The sequence below is a fragment of the Herpailurus yagouaroundi genome, unplaced genomic scaffold (assembly GCF_014898765.1).
Source record: "Herpailurus yagouaroundi ecotype Mexico unplaced genomic scaffold, PumYag 163, whole genome shotgun sequence".
Classification (NCBI taxonomy): domain Eukaryota; kingdom Metazoa; phylum Chordata; class Mammalia; order Carnivora; family Felidae; genus Herpailurus; species Herpailurus yagouaroundi.
The window spans coordinates 15,106,687-15,119,730 of NW_024412404.1; the positions used below are offsets into that span (position 1 = coordinate 15,106,687).

Genomic DNA, 13,044 nt, shown 5'->3' on the forward strand with positions numbered 1-13,044 from the left:
TTCTTCTTCTTCTTCTTCTTCTTCTTCTTCTTCTTCTTCTTCTTCTTCTTTTTTGGTTAATGGTGACGGATTAATGGGCCACTCCACTTTCTGCAAGTAGCATTCTCTGAATGTTTAACTATGCTAATGCGACTACTTATAAAAAGAGATAAATTGCCGTATTTACCTAGTGTTCTGAACTGCCTCTTTTAAAATAGACCTTGGCAAAAAAAACCCAAAAAACATCAAAAAACAATAAACAAAAAACCTTGGCTATCGTTGTCCCAGAGAAAGGGAGGCCCTAGCACAAATGTGAAGAGAATAAAATAAATTAATTTTTGGTCTTTGAGCTTCCGGCAGCCTAAGCCCTGGTGATTTAACGGTTTCTCAGTGATAATTTTGAACTACACAATATTTAAGAGATGACTTGAGAACCTCCTTCAGGTAAGATAAGGTAAGATGCAACTGTGCTGAACTCGGATACAGTTTCTTTATTTGTATAATTTTATACCAACATAGACAAAGAGTAATTACCTCATTACGCAGAAGAGGAAATTCAGGTGCTAAAACTTGGAGACCCACATGGGAAGGTTTCACAGTAAGTTATACTGGGACATGAGAATCTAGCTTTTAATGTTAATATTTTAGGATGTATTAACATTATGCTGTCAAACCAAGTTAGTCCCCCCCTCACCCACTTCCATTCCCATCCTGGCAGCCTGCTGCTAATTAGGAGTGTGGGTCAGATACTTTTATGTTAAGCATCAGTTCTTATGTGGACTTAATTTTAATTGACCATTGTCTTCTGGCTACTCTTGAGTGGAGAAACACAAATCTAAAGCTCCTGGTGGCAAGTGACAACAGGATGCATGTTTTAATGTAGAGGTTGAAAGGTTGTTCAGTTCACAAGACTGAATTAAAGGTTGACATCAGCCTTATTTGACTTATGGAAGGATTGATAACTGCTAATAGTTAAATTTATGCTTGTTTCTTCAGATGTTAGTTGCATTTTATATAGCCTTGAATTATAGTGGTGACTCAAAAAAAAATTTTTTTTAGGTGTTATCTAAACCAGATACCACATTTACACCTGAGGAAACAGACCAAGAAAAGTCGAGTGCCTTGTACCAAATCATTTAGTGGCAGTTAGGAATTGAATCCAGACATCCATGATCTAGTGCACTGCGTGATGCCTTTATAGGAACAATATACTACTTAAATTTCCTGAAAAAGCTGCTTCTGTGAACAAATTGTCAAGTATTATGAGAGACAATTATAGCAACTCTTGCTTTGCTCTAGTCCTTTGAGGAACTTGATAACTTAGAATGTAGGTTTAGAAGTAGGCAGGAAGCCTTCTGAAGTTGAAGCAAGTCTGTGTAAGTGGTGGCAGTTTTACATGAGTTGGTAATCCTACAGATACCAGCCACTTTTCACTGAGGACTGCATTTAGTGCAATTTTGTCAGCCTTAGTTTTCACAAACATGGTGTTAGGCTTGTTCCCATTTTGTGCCTAGTCTAACAGTAGCCCAAAAGATAGGTGTTACTGACTGGCTTTTACTGGTGAGGAGAGTGATTGAGATCACAAATTATCTAAATCTGAGTTTATGTCCAATGTTGTTTTTTATACCACACTTAAAATAATCAATGCTAAATGTAGTAATATGTAGCTTTTTGCAATGACAGAATATAAGATTAGAAACCAATGAGGACCAATGATCAACATACCTGGGTTCCGGGAGTCATTTTTTTTTTTTTTTTAGTTAACTGATTTCCCTCTTTTCTTCTCTGAACGTTTGTTTAATGAACTACTCAGTGATGATGATACTAATAGGTATCCCACAGTGTTGTTGGGTAGGTATGAAAGTGCTTTTAAATTTTATGGCATTTTATAAATGCAGTGTTCTCTCATTAAAGCAATTTGAACCCCCTAGAGAATAGTGTTATCTGAGAATAATTGTTTAAACTTTAAAATTTTTAAATAGAAAGCAAACTAACCTATTTAATTCCCTCATTTTACATTTTAAGAAACGAAAGCTAAGAGATGTTGGGATTTGTGTAAGCTCACACAAATAGTTGCAGATCTTGAACTAGAATCCAGATCTCTAGACACTTGGTTCAATGCCCTTTATAGTGTAGCATTCAACTATTAGGAATTCATAAACAGTGATTTGAATTAAAAAAAATTATTTATGAGAGAGAGACAGAGTGCAAGTAGGGGAGGGGCAGAGAGAGAGGAAGGCACAGAATCTGAAGCAGGTTCCAGGCTCTGAACTCTCAGCACGGAGCCTGATGAGGGGCTCGAACTCATGAACTGCGAATTCATGACCTGAGCTGAAGTTGGACACTCAACTGACTGAGTTGGCAAGTGACAACAGGATGTGCACCAACAATGATTTAAATTAAAAGCATTTTTAAAGTTTATTTATTTTGAGAGAGAAAGACAATGCGAGTGGGGGTTGGGCAGAGAGAGAGGGAGATAGAGAATCCCAAGCAGGCTCCGCGAGGTCAGCATGGAGCCCGATGTGGGGCTTGATCCCATAAACCGTGAGATTATGACCTGAGCTGAAATCAAGAGTCAGTCGCTCAACTTACTGAGCAACCCAGGAACCCCAAATTAAAAGCATTTTTTAAAAAAACCTTAGATCTTTGAGTGAATTTGGTGGAGATACTGTTTCTTTGGCTTACTATTTGCATTCTGCTCTGCTACATCATTACTGATGAAGAGTCTAAATTTATAGCCTCTATAACCAGTTATCCTTGAAGAATAATGTTTGTCTTTTGTTATATGTATCAGATTCCAGCTGGGCTCTATTTGGAAAATGATAGAACATATCTGATAAATTGATGCTTTTGTCATTTTTAATTGGCCCAATAGGAAAGTTGATGCTTGGGTTAAATTCAGGAGACAGGAAAATGTGCAGTGTCAGGACTAGACGAGAATCTTAGAGGGCATTTTACCTTTTCCTTTCTCTATACTGGTCCTTGAGGCCCAAAGTGAAGGGTATGTCCTAGTTAGACAGTGGTAGAGCTTAGGATCGAACTTAGGTTTTCTGACTCCCACTTTATGTACTTTTCACTGAGCAATACTGTTTCGAAATACTGCTATGAATATTGCTTTGTTTTCCTAACATCAGTGTCTAGTCTGGTTTTGGGCATTGCTTACAGCTGGATTTTGTCCCAGGGAAGACTAGGAAAATGAGGTAGGGAGATTGGGAGAGTGTTTGCTGTAGAGCTGAGGAACCCTATTCTTTGGCCTGCCCAGACAGGTCAGATTTGGTCTATTCTGGGACTTGACATGACTGTGCCCTACATGATGATTATGGAACCACTTTTGTGGGTTAGGCCTACATTGGAAAATTTATGTGGGCTGTGGGTTGGGTCCTATGGTGTTTTTCTCCTAACACTCAAGTCTTTTGAGATGCGTCCAGTAATATCTGCCAAGCCACTCAGATGGCGAACATTCATTTGGAGACTAAAATCTGGCTAAGAATGAAACTGCCTTACTTTGTTGAGTTGGTTTCTTTGGAGCCTTTAAATAGAATTTTCAAACTCATTGCAGGACTTGTGTCTTTTATAAGAATTATAAATTTCAGATTTACATAAACTTTTTTATGCTATGGGACTTCTTAGTGAGACAAGTGAGCTTTTAAATTAAAATGAAATTGTTTCATTTATGAAATATTCTGGAGAACTAAAACAGAAACCCTTCTGTTACAGAACTGTGCAGTGTTGTCAGTTGTTAATGCTCATATTTGTAAATAGGTCATCTTTCCTTGAAAAAGCACACAAGGTTTTCTAACTACAAATCTTTCCAGCCACAGTATTGCTACATTAAGAAATGTCAAAGATAAAAGGGAACCAAAATGGTTGCCTAGACTGTTTGAATGTTAACCCTCTCCTGTAACATTGTTAACATTCATATTTCTTTATCTTTTCATACCTACTCAGTTTTAAATTATTTTAAAAACGTTATAATAAAACATAAGTATGGATTTTTATTTTCAAAAAGCAAAGCTAACTTATAAATAGGGTGACCATATGTTCCAGTTTGCCCAGGACATTCCTGGATCATACTAGTTATCCTGGCATAATTATTAATAGTTCTTCCTTTATTCTCAAAGGTGTCCTGTTTGGGTGATAAATTATCTGGTCACCTACTTCTACACTGTAATAATTTTGTTGTAGTAGATTTTGGTCATTGAAATGTTACTTGAAATAGGACCATACAAGAATGGAATATTAGCCTTTTGGGGGGGGGTATATTTGGATGTTTTTCATTGGTCAGGTATTTTTATTGTACTGAGAGTTCTGGATGTCTAAATCTAGTATTTTAAACATGAAAGCATATGATTTGAAGTTGGGAATCATGTATTTGTTGTCTGACTTTTGGCAGGCTTTAAAACGTTTTAAACCTCGTGTTCTTGTTAAACAGAGGTAATTGCAATACCTATCCTATGGGGTTATTGTGAAGATTTAAAGACAGTAACATAAAAAAAATAAAGACAACATAGAAAAATGCTTAAGCTCTAAATAACTGTGTTAGCCTTGTCACATATGTGCTTCTGAAAACTGAATTTAAAACGAACAATTTTGCGGTGCCTGGCTGCCTTACTTGGAAGAGCATGCCACTCTTGATCTTGCGGTTGTGAGTTCAAGACTCACGTTAGGTGTAGAGATTACTAAATAAATAAAATGAACAATTTTTATCTAGATTAAGGGAATTTACTATTTAATAGAGCAAAGACAATCTGTAGAAGTGTTTTGCTGTAGCAGGAACAGGGACTTAATAGCAGTTGAAGATATATGTGTGGGTTTTTTGGAAGGAAAGGGCTGAAATTTCAACATATTTGTATGCTGAAAAGAATGATGTCATAGGAAGCAAAAAAACAGATGATGCTGGAAAGAGGGAAGAGATCATTTCTTTCTCTTTTTTTTTGTCAAAAAGAGATTTATGAAATAAGTGTATCATTAGGGAAGTCTATAAACTTTATTTTTTATTTTTTTTGTCAAAAAAGAAGAGCTTTATTAAATAAGTTACTGTATCAGAGATCATTTTCTTGAGAATGCAAGGAGGTGTATTCAAAATACAAATGCAAGGATTGGCCTTACAGAGCCCAAGGGACACAAATATTTCCCTAGTCTATTCACTTGGCTAGTGAAAAAAAAAATGCCAACAAAATAATTTATATACAGTAAAATCAATGATCATAAGTTCACTGAATTTTGAATATGAATGTATATATTCATATTCATATAAATACAACTCAGGTCAATATATAAAACATCTTCATCTCCCCTGCCTCTTTTCAATTAATCCTGTTATTTCCTGTTGCATCCAGGCAACCATTTTCTATCAGTAGTTACTGGTATGCCTGTTGCAGAACTTCATATAAATGGAATTATACAGTAAGTACTATTTGTGTCTCTTTACTTTTATCTGTTTACTTTTGTTCAATAATAATTTTGAGATTTATCCATTTTGATGTGTATATCAGTAGTCTGTTCCTTTTCATTGCTGAGTAATATTCCATTACATGGACCTGTTGGTGGAATTTGGGTTGTTTCTAGTTTTTGATTACTCTAAATAAAGTTGCTGTGAACATTTTTGTTTAAGCCTTTGTCTAGACTTGTGTAAATACCTGGGTGTGGAATTGCCGTGTCCTAGGATAAATGTCTGTTTAACTTCAGAAACCACCAAACTACTTTTAAACCACTTTTTTAAAATGGAAAGCTAAACACATTTGACATTCCCACCAGTGGTGTTATAAGACTTCCAGTTATTCTATATTCTTTTTTTTTTTTTGGTAAGTTGTTTTTCCAACGTTTATTTATTTTTGGGACAGAGAGAGACAGAGCATGAACGGGGGAGGGGCAGAGAGAGAGGGAGACACAGAATCGGAAACAGGCTCCAGGCTCCGAGCCATCAGCCCAGAGCCTGACGCGGGGCTCGAACTCCCGGACCGCGAGATCGTGACCTGGCTGAAGTCGGACGCTTAACTGACTGCGCCACCCAGGCGCCCCCAGTTATTCTATATTCTTTTTTTTTTTTTATTTAAAAAAAAAATTTTTTTTTTAACGTTTATTTATTTTTGAGACAGAGAGAGACAGAGCATGAACGGGGGAGGGTCAGAGAGAGAGAGGGAGACACAGAATCTGAAACAGGCTCCAGGTTCTGAGCTGTCAGCACAGAGCCCGACGTGGGGCTTGAACTCACGAACCCCGAGATCATGACCTGAGCCGAAGTCGGACGCTCAACCGACTGAGCCACCCAGGTGCCTCCCAGTTATTCTGTATTCTTAACAATGTTTGGCATTTTTTATTTTAGTCATTCTGGTGAGTGTGTATAGTTCATTGTGGTTTTAGTTTGCAGTTCCTTGATGGATAATGATGTTGTGATTATACACTGTTTGCTTATCTTTTCTTTTGAACTGCCAGTCATTTCAAGTCTTTTACCTGTATTTTGACTCAGTTGTCTTTTTGTTGCTGATTTGTAGTTTTTATATTCTGGATACAAGTTATTTGTCAGATTATATATACACACACTCTTAAACACACTTTGATATGTAGCAGATGTTTTCTCCCCATTTTGAGCCATGCCTTATCCATCTTTTGGGAGCAGAAGTTTTAAATTTTGATGAAGTCAAATTAATTGATTTGATTTATTTGTTAGTTATTACCTATTGTGTTCTTAGAAATCTTTCCTTATCCCTGTCACAAAATTGTGAAACTATTCTGTTATGTTTTCTTCTAGAAACTTTATAATTTTAGTTTTCACATTCAGGTCTATGATCCATCTAAAACTAAATTCTTGCTATGGTGTAAGAGTTTCTCAAAAAAGTCCTCAGTCAATTGATTAAATTGGTGTATGTTTTTCCTAGGACTTACTATTCTGATCCATTGAACTATTTGTATATTGCTCTGCTGGTGCCCCTGTCTTAATTATTGTAATTTTGTAAGATTGATATGGTTTCTTTAAATTTTTTTACTGAATTCAGTAATGAAGCTATCTGGGTCTGAAATATTTTTTTGGGTAAAACAGTAGAAAATCTTAAATTACAAATTCACTTTCTTTAACTGATATGTAATTAGTCAGATTTTTGATTTTTTCCTGTGTCAGTTTTGGAAAGTTGCATTTTTAAGGAAATCTGTTCTAATTTATTGAGTTATTTACACAGTTGCTCATAATATTTCCCTAGTATAATATTATTGCGTGTAGGGGGGAGATCAGTCTTACAAGGGTTTACCAATCATATTAATCTTTTTAAAGACCCAGATTTTGGTTTTGTTAAATTTAAATTTCTGTTTTGGTAATATGCTTTCTATTTCATTTACCTTTGGTCTCATATTTTTCCTTCTACTCTTTTGGAGTTAATTTGCTCTTTTGCTAGATTTTTTTTGTTTTGTTTTGAGTCAGAAGTTTAGATTATTGATATTAAACCTTTCTTGTTTTCTAATATATGTACTTCATATATGAAATTTCTCCCACAAAGTACTTCTTTGATTACATCATACAAATTTTGATATGTGTGTTCAATTCAAATTATTTTCTAATTTTTATTGAGATTTCTTGAATCCACAGGTCATTTAGAAGTTAGTTTCATGGCCTAGCTTATAGTCTGTTTTGCTGAATGTTACATGTGTTTTCAGTCTTTAATTTCAGTCGGCAGTATTTTGAGGTTTTCAGTGTAGATGTTGTGCACAGTTTTCATTAAGTAAATATTATGGTTACTGGGTATAGTGTCCTATAAATACCAGTTAGGTCAAGTTTAATTTGTTTACTTAATTGTTATTAACTGTTATTTAATTGAGATATAATTCACATACCATAAAATCTACCATTTTAAACTGTACAGCTCTTCGGGGTGCCTGGGTGGCTCAGTTGGTTGAGTGTCTGACTTCAGCTCAGGTCATGATCTCACAGTTTGTGGGTTCGAGCCCCGCATCAGGCTCTGTGCTGACTGCTTGCTCACAGCTTGGAGCCTGCTTCAGATTCTGTGTCTCCTTGTCTCTCTGCCCCTCCCCCCTCACACTTTGTCTCACTCTGTTTCTCAAAAATAAATAAATGTAAACTGTACAGCTCAGTGTTTTTTAATATATTTACAAGGTTGTACGACTATTGCCACTATCTAATTCCAGAACATTTTCATCACCCCAAAACTAAACCTCATACTTGTTAGCAGTCACTCTCCATTTTTTCTGTCCATCCCCTGGCAATTCACTAATCTACTTTGTCTTTGTGGTTTGCCATATTCTGGACATTTCATAAGTGAAATCATAATATTTGGCCTTTTGTGTCTGGCTTCTTTCATTGAGTATAATGTTTTCAAAGTTCATTTATGTTGTTGCATGTATCAGTATTTCATTCCTTCTTATGGCTGAGTAATCTATAGTATGTATATCCTACATTTTATCCATCTTTTGATGGATATTTGTATTTCCACTTGAGTATTATGAATAATGCTGCTATAACCATTCATGTATAAGTTTTTGTATTGTCACATGTTTTTATTTCCCATACTTAGAAGTGGAATTGCTGGGTCATATGCTAAGTTAATGTTTACTTTTTTAAGAAACTGTCCAACTCTTTTTCAAGCTAGCTGCTCATTTCCAACAACAATGCACGAGGATTCCACTTTCTCCACTTGCTGCCAATACTTGTTATTGTCTCCCAGTCTTTGCTGAGAGGCTCTGTGTGCTTGTTGAGGCATACCTTTTAACATTCAGGCAGGCTTACAACTCTGCCATAATCTTTATTTCCTGCTTGTGCAGAGACTCATGGCTCAGAGATTATTGCTTAGGACCTTTTCAGGTCTTGAGCACGCCACAGCTCTGGGCACATGTGCATAGCTTTCTAGGTCCTCAGGAATATTCAGAACTTTTCAGAGCCTTTTGTGGATGTCTCATGCCTCCACTTTTCCTTTTAACTTTTTTGGTTAGCTTCTTTTGTGTGCCAACTGCTTCAGACAGCTGGGAGGTTAAACAATTGCAGCTGATTGTTTTTGACAAATGCTCCTGGGGAAAAGGGTGTTAGAGCTGGGCAAGCTCGGAGTCAGGTCAAATAATGAGAAGCCTCAGGAGTGGGGTTTTTCAGGGAACAGCCAGTAAGCTTAAATAATAGCAGTTCTCTGAAGATAGGGCTTTGAAAGAGCTCCAGTCCTGTTTGGACCTGTCTAGCAGCTACTAGGCTCCTGGTTTTCACTGTGTGTGTGGGCTTTTGCTTTTTAAGGCTACCATGGAGCTGGGAAGAGGGGAATGGGAATAGGGCAAGTTAAAATGGCACAAAACTTGCTGTTAAAAAAACATTTTTTTAATGTTTTATTTATTCTTGAGAGAGAGAGAGACAGACAGACAGACAGACAGAGACAGAGCATGAATGGGGGTGGAGCAGAGGGAGAAAGGGACACAGAATCCAAAGCAGGCTCCAGGCTCCGAGCTGTCAGTGCAGAGCCTGACGCGAGGCTCAAACTCACAAGCTGTGAGATCATGACCTGAGCTGAAGTTGGATGCTCAACTGACTGAGCCACCCAGGCGCCCCCAAAACTTGCTGTTTTAAATGAGATTTGGCCTTTTTTAGAAAATGCCCCCCAGATTATTGTAAGCCTTTGGTTAGTATTTAAGATTCTGAAAAAGTTGATTTTGACATTTTTTTGCCAGTGTTCTTGTCGCTTTTATGGAGAGACAATTTTTGGAGGCTCTTATTCTGCTATTCCTCATGATGTCATGATGAGGACATTTTAAGCTTTTTTGTTATTGTAATTTTTTTTAATATACTTTTCCTTTTTGTTATTTTAAACTTTTTAAATACACTTTTTCTTTCTTTTGAAATACTTTAAGACTCACAAGAAGTTGCAAAAATAGTACAGAGAGATCCTGTGCACTCTTCACCCTTAATGATACAGGATAAGTTGACCACAGATATTACTAGAATGTTATCAGTTTTCACACATACTGTTTTTTTATTGGTGTGGTGGTGGTGGTGTATAGATCTGCGAAGTTTTATCATGTTGAGATTAGTGTAACCATTAACATAGTTAAGGCACTAAACTGTTGTATCATCACAAAAAACCTGTTTTGTGTTATCCCTTTATGGTCACCTCCCCTCAACCTTAGCCCCGGCAGCTACGAATCTATTCTTTAACGATGTAATTTTTCTCCCTTTGAGAGTGTTATATAAATGGAATCATACAATATGTAACACATAAATAAGGCTTTTATATTCACTCAGCATATGTCTTCGAAATCCATCCAAATTGTATCCTAGTTCATTTCTTTTTATTACTGAGTGTTAGTCCATTGCATGGGTGTACCACAGTTTACCTACTCACTTGTTGAAGGACATTTGGTTATTTCTAATTTTTTTTTACTATTACAGATAAAGCTGTTATGAACATTTGTGTACAGGTTTCCGTGTGAACTAAGTTCTCATTTTTCTAGGATAAATATCTAATAGTGTGATTCCTTTCTTATTTCTGTGTTTTACCAATTACTGAAAGAGGGGTGTTAAGATTGTATATTTATCTAATTTGTTTCTGTCAAGTTTTTTCCCCCCAAGTATTTGAAGCCATTTCTTTTCTTGATGAAATGACTTATTTATTTGAAATCCTTTTTATATGGTGATACTCCTTGTTTTAAAGTCTACCTAGTCTATACAGCATAGGGAGTAAAGTTAATGGTATTGTAGTAGCATTGTATGTAGACAGATGGTAGCTACACTTGTGAGCATAACGTACAGAGTTGTCAAATCATTATGTTGTACACCTGAAACTAACGTAATGTTGCATGTCTACTATACTTTAATAAAAAAATAAAATCTACCTTGGCTGATATTAATATAGCCACTGAAGTTTTCTTATAGTGTTCGCATAGTATATCTTTCTATTCAGTCTTCTATTGTCAAACTCTCTGTGCCTTTATATTTAAAGTGTATCTCTAGTAAATAACATTTAATTTGTTTTTAATCCAGTGTGATTATCTTTTAGTTGGAGTATTTGATCCATTGACATTTAATATAATTACTAATATGGTTGGTATTAATAATGTTTTCCAATTATCCTTTATGTTGTTTTGCCTTTCATGCCTTTTTTTTTCTAAGTTGAGTATTTTATAGTTTTTCATTTTATATCGTCTATTGGATTTTGTTGTATTATCATTTAGTGATTGCTGTAGGGAACACAACATTCCTTTTTAACTTATTATAACCTGTCTTGAATTAATGATCTGTCATTTCACCTTTAAAGTCTAATTTTACTCTAGACTCAGTCTTGATCTTTGGGAGCCTGAGAAAAGCAGCAGTCTATTGATAGAAAAGGTCAGAGCGTAGAATTGCAAAATTGCTCAAAGCCCTTGTGATTATCATATGCTAGCCATTGAGAAGACAAATATGATTAAGATTTAAAAAATTATTTTACCTTTTATGTCTCGCTGGTTGAGATCAATTGGGATAAAATACAAAGTAACCCCTAAAATCAATTAAAAAGTTTATCAAAGAACTTATAGAACCTAGGGAGAGAGAATGAATAAAACTTTGGGAGGAAGGGCAGCAGTACTTAACACAGAACTCCAGAAGCTATCATCCATACTGTGAACATCAACGTGTGCAGCTTTATATGAGAACCTTTTGGTAGGAGTTAGGCAGAGAAGATTTTCTAAAAGGTTGCATATGAGAAAATTTTAAAAAGATGAATGGGAATTTGCTAGGCAAAAGAAGTAGGGGAAGGACTTTTAGTCAGTCTTTCTTGGGGAACAAGTGAAGTGTTATGATCAGCAAATAGATTGTGTGTATTAGAATGGTAAGTGATAAAGTTAAAGACACACTGTATTTCAGTGCTTTTTTAAAATTTTAATTTATTTTTTTATTAGAGAACACATGTGAGCAGGGGAGGGGCAGAGGGAGAGGAAGAGAGAGAATCCCAAGTAGGCTCCATACTGAGACAATGTGGGGCTCCATCCTGTGACCCTGGGATCACAACCTGAGCCAAAACCAAAAGTTGTGTTTCTATTTAAGAAACTAGCCATTTTAAAGAATTAGTGTTTTGGGGCACCTGGGTGGCGCAGTCGGTTAAGCGTCCGACTTCAGCCAGGTCACGATCTTCCGGTCCGTGAGTTTGAGCCCCGCGTCAGGCTCTGGGCTGATGGCTCGGAGCCTGGAGCCTGTTTCCGATTCTGTGTCTCCCTCTCTCTCTGCCCCTCCCCCGTTCATGCTCTGTCTCTCTCTGTCCCAAAAATTAAAAAAAATAAATAAATAAAATAAAGAATTAGTGTTTTTAGCAAAGTTTTAATTTGTCATACTGGAATGAAGTCATATTAGTTATATGATGATGGAGAGTAGTTTAAAGTATTTGCTTTTGGAAATAACTGTATAATTTTTGTTAAGTAATCTCTATTCCAAACATGGGGCTCAAACTTACAACCCAAGATCAAGAGTTGCATGCCTTGCTGACTGAGCCAGACCAGGTGCCCCGAGAAATAATTGTTTAATTTTAACTTACTATATGAAGACTTCTCTTATGTATTACTTTAAATTTTGTCGCTACCTCTTACACTAGCTACTCTTGCAGCAACAGGTTCCACGTGGGTTTTGGACAATTACAACCTAATAGCATTTCTCATCAGGGCCATGCTGCATAGTTTTTTAAGGGGAGATAGTAGTCACCATATAAATTCTTTCTCTTTTGTCCTTTAGACAGGGATCTCTGAGTCACATTTCAACTTTTCCTGAAAAGTTTGAGCCACAATCACCTATAGTGATGGGATTGAGTGATATCGTCTATAATCATGGCCAGCTCAGTAACACATCTTCATAGGCTTTTCCTCCTTTCCTGTTTCAGTCTCTCATCTCTTGCCTCTGCTTCCTGGAATCACTTTTCAAATAAGTGCCCTGTTTATAAGTCTTTGTTTCAGACTCACTTTTGGGAGAACCTATCCCAAGACACCATCTTTTTTTTTTTTTTAATGTTTGCCTGTTTATTGTATTTTTAATGTTTACCTGTGAATGTATACTTGTTTATTGTTACCTGTTTATCATAAAGTATACAGACAAATAGAAAAGATGCATAGGGCAAGTAC

General features: G+C 36.1%; 1 protein-coding gene across 3 annotated transcripts in view; it reads left to right on the forward strand.

The window, feature by feature from the left end:
- The window catches only part of ADK (adenosine kinase), a 530,009-nt gene that overhangs the window by 23,400 nt on the left and 493,565 nt on the right, over positions 1-13,044 (forward strand). The gene's annotated exons all lie outside the window — the stretch shown is intronic.